Here is a 13,088-nt window from a genome sequence, read left to right as displayed (position 1 = left end):
TTCTTGATAGTGGATGCAGTAGACACACGACAGGTGATCTCACATGGTTCATTTCGTCTATTGACTATGAAGGAGGTCCTGTAACGTTTGGAGATGGGAGTTGCTGCTACATCAGCAAGAAGGGAACGATCAAACTACCCGGTGTTCCAGAACTCCATGATATAGTGTACGTAAAAGGTATGACTGCTAATCTTCTTTCTATTAGTCAAATTTGTGACAAATGCCATCGAGTTGTCTTCAATGCAAATGGATGTGACATTGTTGACAAAACTTGGAAAGTAATTTTTCAAGGAACTCATGGTAAAAACAACTGTTATCTTCTTAGTAGTCAGTTTAGTAATCGTTGCAATTTGACTAAGGTGGAATCTACACATCTTTGGCATGAGCGTTTTGGTAACATCAATTATCGCCTTCTAACTAAGATCATTTAACAAAGAACTTGTTAGAGGCATTCCCAAAATCAATGCAAAGATTGAAGGTGTATGTGGTGCCTGTAAAAAGGGTAAGAAAACGAAAGTTCACCACAAATCATCTCGAGATATTCTCACTAAAGCTCCACTTGATTTAATTCATATGGATCTCTTCGGACCAATTCAACAACCCACTGTTGCTGGTAAGAAGTATGCTTTAGTTATGGTAGATGATTACACCAGATTCACTTGGGTTGCATTCTTATCTCATAAGAATGAAACTCTTGGTGAATTCAAGATTATTGTTAAAAAGATCCAGATCGAACAAGGTTGCAAACTAAAGAAAATTGAAAGCGATCGTGGTACAAAATTCAAAAACACAAAGGTATTTGAATTCTGTGACGAACTGGGGATCATTCAACAATACTCACCACCTATCACTCCTCAAGCTAATGGAGTTGCTGAAAAAAAAAATAGAAATATTCAGGAAATGGCCACGGTAATGCTCCATAACAAAAACTTACCCTTAAGATTTTGGGGAGAAGCTGTTTTCACAGCATGCTATTTGATCAACCGTTTGTATTTACGGTCTAGAACCCTTAACGCTCCTTATGAGTTGTGGTATGGAAGGAAACCCAACCTAAACTATCTCAGGGTGTTTGGAAGTAAGTGCTATATTCTGAAAGATCGAGAACAGAAAGGGAAATTCGACACCAAAAGTGATGAAGGTATCTTCCTTGGCTATGCTTCTGATAGTCGTGGTTTTCGAGTATTTAATCTCAGAACTCAAGTCATGATGGAATCTGCTAATGTTATCATCGACGACATTAGTAACTTTCGTCAGGATAATCCTCATGCTGAATTGCCTCCAACCGAGACAATTGATAAAGTCAAAGAAATTCCAGAATCAGCTGAAGTTATTCCAACTGTTACTGATCCTGACATTTCTAGTGACGAGGAGAAGAGCACTGATCAAGGCAGCCCTGATGAACAAGAACGTGTTCCTCCACGACATCTCTGGGTTCAAAGGAATCATGATCCAAACAGTATTATTGGAGGAAGAGATTCTACAGCTAAAACTAGAGGACAGCTTCAAAATATTTGCAATTTTGGTTGTTATCTTTCGCAAGTAGAACCAAGAAATATTGATGAAGCTCTGAACGATCCCTTTTGGGTGAATGCTATGCATGAAGAGTTAAATCAATTTCAAAGGAAAGATGTGTGGTAACTTGTACCTTGTCCCTCCAATATCAATATTGTTGGTACCAAATGGATATTCAAGAATAAGTCTGACGAATTTGGCACGATTGTCAGAAACAAAGCTACACTTGTCTCTCAAGGATATTCACAGATTGAAGGGATTGACTTTGACGAGACCTTTGCTCCTGTGGCACGCCTTGAGTCCATTCATCTCTTGTTAGCTCATGCTTGTTTTCTTAAGGTTAAGTTGTTTCAAATGGATATAAAATCCGCATTCCTTAACGGAATCTTAAAGGAAGAAGTCTATGTTGCTCAACCAAAGGGGTTTGAAAACCCTGATTTCCCAGATCATGTGCTAAAGCTCAAAAAGGAACTGTATGGGTTGAAACAAGCACTTAGAGCCTGGTTTGAAAAACTTACTTCTCTCATTAGAAAAGGTTTTTCAAGAGGCGGAGCTGACAACACGCTGTTTACCAAATGGAGTGGGAAAGATGCTGTTATTGCTCAAATCTATGTAGATGATATCATCTATGAATCAACTTCTGAAATTTTTGCAAAGGACTTCCAAGTCTCTCTTGCTAAGGAATTTGAAATGAGCAATGTTGGTGAATTAAAATTCTTCTTAGGATTACAATTCAACAACATAAGGATGGAATTTACTTATCCCAAGAGAAGTATGCTCGTGATCTTGTGAGAAGATTCGGCCTGGATAAGTGTTCTCCAAAATTAACACCCATGCCCACCACTGGTAAACTACATAGAGATGAGAAAGGAGCAAAAGTGGATCAAAAGTTGTATCGATCTATTATTGCTAGTCTTTTGTATCTTACAGCTACTAGACCTGATATTTCTTTTAGTGTTGGTTGTTGTGCCAGGTTTCAGGCAAATCCAAAGGAATCTCATCTTGCAGCTGCAAAAAGGATCATTTGATATATTAATCACACTGTCGGGTATGGTTTATCTTACACTTTTGATACTAACACTGATTTATCTGCATATTCAGATGCTGATTGGGCAGGATGTGTCGAGGACAAAAAAAGTACATCCGGGGTTTCTAATACGTAGAACTAAATCTTGTTGCTTGGCATAGCAAAAAACAAAATTCTCAATCCCTGTCTACATGTGAAGCAGAATATATTGCTGCTGGTTCATGCTATACTCAACTCCTATGGATGAAACAAATGCTAGTTGATTATGGAGTTGATATTGTAATAATGAAGATCTTCTGTGATAACTCTAGTGCGATTCGAATCACTGATAATCCCGTTGAGCACTCAAGAACAAAGCACATTGACATAAGGTACCATTTTATTCGTGATCTTTTTGAAAACGGTATCATAAGTATGGAATTTGTGCCTTCCGAACAACAATTGGCTGATATTCTTACCAAACCATTAGACACTGCTACATTCCAACACTTGCGACAGTTTATTGGTGTTGTTTTGGTTCGTTAAGTGTTTCTATAACTCTTTCCCCTGTGCTTATCTCTATCTTCTGGTCAATTGAGTTTGAAACTCCAGTAGGTTACTTCAGTTCAGTTCTTGTAGGGTTGTTTTCTGTCTTGTTAGTGTCATCTTTTGTGTGTGTCAAAATCCTTCTTTTCTCTTGAAATTAAGGTCGCTCGTTGTTGTTCCCTTGGGAATGACATCAAGTGGGGGAGAGTTCTTTTGAACTTGTGCTTAATGGTCATATCTTGAGGGGTGTGCGACTGTGGAATTTTAGAGGGGTTATCTTGTATCTTTAAACTCCTTGATGAATGTTGTTAGCTTCGGCTATATGATAGCATCTAAATAAGATGTTGTGTGTTTCTTTCTCTCAGTCATGAAATGTCTCTTACAAAAATTTCATTATGATCCCGTTCTTGTACCTTTGCCAATTTTATTGACAAAAAAGGGGAGAATTAATATGTAGTTCACACTACAAATACATATGGTTTTCGGATCATTGTGTAAGGGGGAGTGGTTTTCATGTGAGATGGAGTATTGACTAAGGGGGAGTGATACATATCACCATAGTATTATTGTTGAAGTTGTGATACAATTGGACTTTGACATTGTATAATAATACTATGACACTGTATAACAATGATCGAGACCGATGCTTTCTCATTGTTATAGCTACGGATCTTCAACAATGATGGTGCTAAACTTACAACCTTTGGGATCATTGGAGTACTTGGAAGTGACGAAGATTTCGAGGAATGTTGAAGATTAGACATGTGGAATAGGAGATACTAAAGTTTCATTATCTTTTTTATATTCCATATGTATTGATAGTTTTGTCACTAAAATTGACAAAGGGGGAGATTGTTAGAGCACTGCTCGGTCAAACTCGCATGTGTTGCTATCTCAAGCATGTTTGTCAATGTTAGTGATCAAAACTATAAGTCTTGATTTATAGTCTCTTATACCTAAGTCTCGGACTAGGATAGTAAGTGTAGTTGAGCTCAAGGACTTCATGGCAATTCATCATACAAGAAGAAGATCTACTCAAGAAACCGGTGGAACTTCTCGACAAAAAGGTATGTGGAGACTTGAACTTATCCGTCATTCAAAAGTATATCTATTCTATCTCCTACTCTTTGAGACAAAAGTCGCATGCTATATATATACTAGATCATACACATTTGGTATTTCGAGCCGAGTATACCTCGCCTATCTATATCTCGAAATATGTGTTGGTAAGCTATTCGCTTCGACCAAGTTTATCTTTACCTAGTGACGAAAGTCACGAATGTTTCAATCACTTTGAAAATTGCTTTGACGAGAAATAGTGTAACAATTATATAACGTCCTCTAAGAATGTTTCAATGATTGAAATGAGAGTTTAGATAACATAACCAATGGATTCCTTGAATCGAAGTTTTCGAACTTTGTTGATCAAGAGAACCGGAAGTATGGCAAGTGCCAAGTCCGCGAACTCAATCCGCGAACTGCCAAAGTTCTCAAACCCGAGAATTTCTACTGGAGTTGAAAAAATACTTGCGTGACCCAAGTCCGCGAACCCAGTCTACGAACTGGCGTAGTTCTCGAACCCGAGAATTTCTGCTAGAGTTTGTAAACTCTATCCGGTGTCTTAAGTCCGCGAACTTAGTCTACGAACTTGAGAAGGTTATATATCTAAAGATGATTTATGAACTTAATCTTAAAAGACTAAGGACTGCATTTGCAAACCGTGGCTATTAAAGTTCATGAACCGATTCGAGTGAATCAAATCATCTTTGCTTCAATTGTGTCTTGTGTAGTTACATAAGATTTCCTTGCAATTGAACAACTCTCTTAACTAGTTCATTTGAGTCAATTGAACTAGTTATGGTGAGGAAGAACATGGTTGGTATGAAACGCTCATATGGTTAACCTCTTTGGGTAGACTATTGTTGAACCAACAATGTACACGTTTGGGTGCGGTTAAGAAACCTAAAAGCCTACAGTCATTTGTGTATGACAAGCTAAGTTTTCGATCTAATGGTTGAGAAATATTAGCTTGAATCTAAATCAGGTTTTCATCTAACGGTGAATATTGATTGCTTTGTAACTAATGCAAAACCCTGATTTGAAAGGCTATATAAATGAGACATTTAGTAATGTGCAAAACTAATCCCCATACGTCCGTGTGATACTAGTTTCTCTGCTAGAGTTGTTTCACCTTTAACCTTTGGTTTTCTTCTTCTAAAACCAGGTTAACGACTTAAATACTTGATTGGGATTGTGAAGCCAGACTGATACTACTTTTATCGTAGTTGTGTGATCTGATCTTGCATTTTCTATCGTAATAGTACAATCATATTGATTGGCTAGAGATCGTGAGAGTTCTCCGATAGGCAGGATATAAAAAGTAATCACAAACGCCTTCGTCTCATCGTTTGTGATTCCACGACATCTTGTTTCGCTACAATAAGATTAAGATTGTTGTGAGGTGATTGATTAATCTAGGCTGTTCTTCGGGAATATAAGACCGGGCTATCAATTGGTTCCTGTTCACCTTGGTTATTATCAAAAGACGGAACAAAAACTTTTAGGGTTTTTCTATGGGAGACAGATTGATCATTTGATAGAGTTGTCTGTGTGAGGCAGATTTGTTTATTGTTAAAGCCTGCGATTTTGGCTCGTAGCAACTCTTAGTTGTGGGTGAGATCAGCTAAGGGAATCAAGTGCGCAGTATCCTGCTGGGATCAGAGACGTAGGGAGTACAACTGTACCTTGGATCAGTAGGAGACTGATTGGGGTTCAACTATAGTCCAGTCCGAAGTTAGCTTGGAGTAGGCTAGTGTCTGTAGCGGCTTAATACATTGTGTATTCAATCTGGACTAGGTCCCGGGGTTTTTCTGCATTTGCGGTTTCCTCGTTAACAAAATTCTGGTGTCTGTGTTATTTCTATTTCCGCATTATATTTGTTTATATAATTGAAATAATACAGGTTGTGCGTTTGTATCAATAATTTGGAAATCCGACCTTTGGTTGTTGATTGATATTGATTGATCCTTGGACATTGGTCTTTGGTACCGTCCAAGTTATTCCTTGTGTTTGATTATAGACTTGCTGATTTCTATTAGCTTAAGTGAATCAAAACAAGAGAAAGATATTAACTCCTTGAGATACTTTTATCTAGATTGAGTCTGAATGTTTAGTTGATTCTCTAGTAAATATTTCGGAGTTAGTCCATACAGATTGCTAATCGAAATATTGGTTGGTGTTGTTAAACCCCCACTTTTTCAATGTTTAGTCACCGGTAATGGTAACCTGACCGACCACTAGAAAATGACTAGTCCATCGATTTAATAGGTAAAAACAAGTTACCGATAAGTGATTAGTTTCAACACTTAAGTTTTGAATAACATGATTGTGAAAAGGAGTGTTGATGTGTACCATTATGAATAGAGGTTGACTACTAGTCTTAATGAAGTCCAATTCTTTGTGAACAAGTTTTCAAAATAACGGAAAACTGGAAGGATTACTCCTATGTGAGCATAGAAGTGGTGACGCTTCTCATAAGAGTGAGGTTTCTCTTGGGATTGCTCATGAAACCGGGCAAGCACAAGGCCATAAAAGTGTTAAGCGAAAACCGAACTCGTATTAGTATCAATGTCTCTATGTGTGTGGTGTTTCCGGTTGTATCACAATGAAGTAGAGGTTTAAATACAAGGCCACCATCACCTTCGACAGAACTTTGAAACATTTACACTAAACATAAGTTTAATCGGTTTTGATACTTATGCATATGCATAGAAACATAGTATTGTGTGGATAATTGATTATTTATGTGTATATCTAATCTAGTGGAGGATTGTTGGAAATTAAAATATCAATTAGATTAAATATATGGTAAAGAGATATGAACAATTATAGAGAAGAGATGAAAAAGAATGATCCAACGGATGTGTCTCTTGGTGTTCAAGTAACCAGTTAATAACTTGAAAAGGTATGGATGTAAAGAGACTTGATATGAATGGACACTTTATGTGTCTGTTCAATGTCTATATATGTCCAACAAACCTTGAGGAAAAGAACACTTTCATTGTTTTCTCAATCTCGGCAGTTTCTATATTTGTCACTCAATTACGATACCAAGAAGAGTTCAGGGTGATTCGTCGATTTTGTTGGTCGCCAATCACACAAGGCTTGTTGTATCCTGGAAGCGATTTTCAATTAGTCCCTTCAACAACTCAAATCGAGTGAGAGCAAATAACGCTTTAAAGAAAGCGTCTCTACGCGCCTCAATCCATGATTGTTTCTGTTCCATGTCCTAAAATTCCTAACAGTCTGTTCAGAGTTGACATACTCCAACATTCATATTTATCGTAATAGATTGAGTCTAACTCATGCCAGGATGATATCTTCACGCAGCTTCGACGAATCAACCAAAGGAAATCCCGAGTTTTCCTAAAAGCGTGTTCCCCTATTTTCTTCAAACCTTCGCTGCAGCCCAATTTTTTCGATCCTGACGGACTTACCAGTCTTGTTTGAGTGTAAAGGGTCCAGTCCAACTAATTGTAGCGATTTATTCTCCCTAATTCTCCTCCAAAATCTTCACACCAACAATCGGGTTTTTCTGGAATATTTTCCCGCCAAAAAAGTAATTCAAATGGGGAAGAAGAAGGCGCCCCTTAGCGAAGTCTGAGGTGTGAATATCAGTGTGTGTTGAATAGTAAAGCAGGTGCCTCCTATCAAGTAAGGTGCCCCTTATTAATTGAGGTGTCCCTTAACCAAAATGAGAGTCTGAATAACATGTGTCCTCAGGTGTGCAAAACATTATTTTTCGAGTAACATTCTTCACGAGAGCTTATTCCTTGAAAAGACTTAAAACAAGATTATTAGTGATAAAATGAGTCATAGCTTGGGTGAAAATGCGTCGCACTTTTGTGCTTATCAAATTCCCCCACACTAACATTTTGCTAGTCCTCGAGCAAAACCGAAGAAGACCCGCTACACAGCTGGTCATATAAGAGAGAGAGAGACCCGCTACACAGCTGGTCATATCAATAATTTATTTTATTTATTATTTTTTAGACCCGCTACACAGCTAGTCATCACATGCAAGAAAAAAGAAAAAGACCCGCTACACAGCTGGTCATAACCCTAACAATCATAATATATTTTTTTTTTAGACCTGCTACGCAGCTGATCATAACATACCTACAAACCTACACTAGACCCGCTACACAGCTGATCATAATTTGCAAGGAAATTCCTGAAAAAGTAAAGTAAAAAAGTTAACCGCTCCCGCACACTTAAACATTACATTGTCCTCAATGTAATTGAATCATCCAACGCAAAAATTAAGATGGGAAATTCATAAGATGCAAAAAGTAAACGAAAAATATAAAGAAAATAAAAATAAAATAAATATACCTACTGGAATGTACAAAAAGGATCACCATACACTACTAACCTGAAAATTTGGGGATCAACCCGAAATACAGCTTCACACTTATGTTATAACGGTGTGGAGACACTGAAACTATCAAAAACAGAGACTTAATTCCAAACCAAGTTTTTACAACACAAGGAAGTGTGTAAAGAACATAATATGGGGATTTTATGGGGACTGGGGAAACATCAATTGGTTCATGCACGATTTCGGGGATAAGCAAATCCTCTGGGTATTTAGATGCAAAGTACTCCGACAAAATTTTAGAAGCACACAATTCTAACCCTAAATTAGGTAACTTTTGGAAGTCTAGGGGACTAGAAACAACCTCTAAATTCGGTAAATTATCTTGTGAGATGATTCATCTATGGAATTAGGAAAACCATCTACACAATCATCCACATGGTCATATACAAATTCTGCTTGGAACAGAGAGTCACTACAAGACTGATCATCATCATCATTATATAATTTTTGGAATTCCATAATTCTCAGTCTTTGTTCCAAACTAGGTGGTGTGTATTTGTAATACTTCTCATATATCATGAGATGAGATTCTTCGCTTACCATTTGTGGAGCGAAAACTCCATACCGTTGCCTATGCATATATTCACCAAGTGTCATCTCAGATGAGGCTGCCTGATAATTTGAATTTCTACGCTTATATTCTTCCAGTGTCATCTTAGGTGACGCCTCCTCAGAAAAGCCATCGTCCTCAAATAGTCACTGTAAAGAAATACAAAAAGAAACGCATAAAAAGGAAAAAAGAAAATCTAAAATGAAATGAATATACTGTACAAAATAAAAATAAACCTAAAAATTAATCTAAAAATTAATCTAAAAATAAGTTTGTGTCGGCGACGCCAAAATGATACGATTTTTTAATTGTTGTAGTAATAAGATTTGAATCCTAAGACTTGTGAAGATTAAATTTAAAGATTTAATGAAAATAATAAATATAAACAAAAGCGAGAGTTACTAGGACTAGGATTCCACCGAATTCATAACATAAGGCTCAATTATTTATTCTCAACAATTATCGCTCAATAAACAAAATAACATAGACTCTGATTTTTCCAAAGTAGATTCTCAAAATATTTGTTATAAATCGTAAGTATGGGACATCAAACATTTAAGAAAGCATGACCCATAAAATAAAGTAATAACTAATTAATTCAAATCATAAATCAATTTAAAATAAGTGCAAAATTCACATAAAGAATAAAATAAATTTACCCATGTATGAAAATCGGTTTCCTCCGCCGCCCCAGTGATAGGTTTAGCACCTCATGTTGTAGACACTTTCAAAATGACTTTGCATTGCTCCAATGGTGTTTACAAAGAAGAAATTATGTAATTCGGGGAATTCGCAACTCTTGTACGGCGTTACAGAACACACCGTTACAATATTTGTCACAAAGTGAAGATAAATGTTCCAAACTGACCGTTACAAACTGTTATATATAAGACCCTAGAAACGACAGTTTTTTACGGTTTGTGTTCTTCAGGTTTTTCTTCTCTGCAGCAGCAGAAAAATCTGCTATGCACCTTCATATTCTTCTCTGTAGCTTCCCCAATCTCTCGATGTTCTCTCCTGTGACACCAACAACCTATTTATACATCACCAACACCCTCAACCACTCGATTAATGCAGTATATCTCGTCTTTACTCCCTATGCCAAATCACCGAGATTTCTTTCTCTCTTTAAATTTTCCACGCATCTCTGGGTTGTCAAAATCTCTTTCAATTATTATAATATAATCAAGGGAATATTACTTCCTTAAATTGCACAAAACAACTTCAACATAGAGTGATACGAAAATATATTTATTCCATGTTTTAGATCATCACGCGTCTGTTCAGAGTTGACATACTCCAACATGCATATTTATCGTAATAGATTGAGTCTAACTCGTGCTAGGATGATATCTTCACGCAGCTTCGACGAATCAACCAAAGGAAATCCCGAGTTTTCCTCTCTTGAAAGCGTGTTCCCCTGTTTTCTTCAAACCTTCGCTGCAACCCAATTTTTTCGATCCTGATGGACTTACCAGTCCTGTTTCAGTGTAAAGGGTCCAGTCCAACTAATTGTAGCGATTGAGTCTCCCTAATTCTCCTTGATGTAGTTTTTATAATGGTAAGAATAGTGGTTCTTTCAAAGACTTGTGAAGATTTTGTTTTAGACTTAAATTAAAATAGAAACTCAAATAAATTCGATTTCAAGATTGTTGAGAGCACTGGGACTCAGGATTCCACCATTGACCAATTAAGTGATTTAATCTAATCAATATTCATGCAATATTCTTTGCGTTTAAAGTGATTCTAATTTATTGCCTCTAGTAGATTTTTGAAGTAACAATTGTATACATCAAGCATGAAACATCAAAAGTGTTAAACTAAGCATGCTCCATCAAAACGGGTCACAATCATTTAATAAAAATCAATTTTCCAATATTAGTTTCATGCAAATAATCGTAAAAGAAATTGCAAAAATTAATTAAAATAGAAATATACCACTTTTCATGGAACAATGGCTTCCTCCGTCGCCTCAGGTAAGGGGTTTAGCTCCTCATATTATTCACGTGCTCAAAATAGGTGTTCATTGCTCAAAAGGGTGAAAAACAAGAGAACTTAATAAAGCAGACAGTTCGCAACGTTTTATAGGCGTTACAAACTGATTGTTACAGGGAATTGTTGCAATAAGAACTGCTATAGGAAACGATAAAAAAAATATGATGTAAAATAAAAGACTGCTCTAATCTATCTAATGTTCTTCGTGTTCTTCAGCAGCAGCAGCAGAACCCGGTTTCCTGCAACTCGATTTCTCGGCTCTGTGGTGTTCTAAACTTCCCCTAAATTTCTCTGAACTTCCAAACCTTCCCCTGGAACTCGACTTCACCTTTTATATCCCTCGGAAACCTAAAAATCCTGATTAAAATTCTTCTCTTACTTTCCGTGAAAGTCACGACAATAATATCGCTGCCGACTTATTTACGCGATTCTGACCTGTCCAAACCATCCCAAACACTCTATTAGGTAATTACGTATCTTAGGAAAGATTATCTGCGATTTAGTCTCCCTGAGTCTTCCAAAATCAGGCCAACAGAGACCTGTAACTTCTTTCACCTTTGTTTCCTTCTCCCGGGTTATCTAGCCCAATTCCTTCGACCCAATCAATTGTACCAACCCTGTAATGCTCTAAGAAGTCCAGCCCAACGAAAATCATCCATTGAATCTCCATTGAAATCGCTCAAAACTCCAACCCTAAATCTTCTTGTGTGCTGATTTCTTTTCCCGCCAAAACAGATTTGAATTTTGGGGAAGAAGCTGGTCGCCCCCTATCCTCGGCTGGGGTGTAAATAACACATGTCCTGGGGTGCCCTTATCCAAAATGAGGGTGCCTTTAACACTTTTCTAGCCAATTGTTCCAAAAATGTATATTGCCCAAAAATACCTACACACACACATAAAACACCATAATAAGTACAAAAATGAGCACTATCAATATATAGAATCGAGATAAATCGGGCACAAAAATGCGTCCATCAAATACCCCCAAACTTATTATTTGCTAGTCCTCGAGCAAAAATAAAATAAAAATAAAATCCTAACTCAGTGTCGCGGGCATCATCGGTTGCATTTAGCGTATGCAACAAGCCTTTACACCCCTAGGTGGCCCTAATGGCCGAGTTATAGTCTCGGGAGGGCTTACAAGAGATATACCCTCAAAACCTTTACCCCGGACTCTAGATATCTACACAGAACCTTGGAAGGCACTAAAGAATCTCCTTGGTTGGCATACTTATTGACTATAGGAGTAAGTACCCTGATGCGAAATTCTAATTGTTGTACACGAGTTTGCACTCAAGCATACTAAAATTCATATATAAGTGACAGAGCTCTACCCAGATAGTTTCTGGACATCATAACCGGAGTCAACCAATCACATGGATAGATTAAGAAGATGGATGTAGAAAAAAACGTAGATGGTTTTGATGTTGACTAAGGTGAACGGTGTTTCCCATATCTGTCTGAAGGCCACTGCCAAAATGAACCTATCCTAATGGACTGAGATACTGGTCTGACTAATATTAACGCAATTGGCATATACAAGGGAACCAGTGGTCGATAATCCTAACTCTAGGTCAACACAACTGGCATATACAAGGGTTCCAGTGGTCGACTTTATTGAATTTATTCCGGTTGGTCTGATGGTCTGGTCTCAATTTCTTTTTTTCTTTTTTTATATATAATACATATATTTTTTTTTTCTTTTTTTTTCCATTTTTTTTTCATTTTACTTGGTACTCAATCACTCTATTTCACCCTAGCAGTGGTAACAACTTGAATCGTGGGCCCCATGACCGGTTGTCAGCTCACTCAACTAGATATAAATATAATACGTGACAAGAAAGAGTTCGTTCCCACAGAGAGGCTTTTGTTGTTATAAAATTTCAGTTTCTTAGTAACCAGGGGGGATTTTTGTTTTTATCTAAGCAATAAAAGTAATTGAAAGAAAAGTAAATAATTGGAATAATCAATAAGGATAAGATATTGGTCACGGGATAGTATCATTCACAAACATGTATTTTCATTAATGACTAGAATTG

This window comes from Papaver somniferum, chromosome 7 (assembly GCF_003573695.1).
Source record: "Papaver somniferum cultivar HN1 chromosome 7, ASM357369v1, whole genome shotgun sequence".
Taxonomy (NCBI): Eukaryota; Viridiplantae; Streptophyta; class Magnoliopsida; order Ranunculales; family Papaveraceae; genus Papaver; species Papaver somniferum.
Note: the sequence above shows the minus strand (reverse complement) of the source record.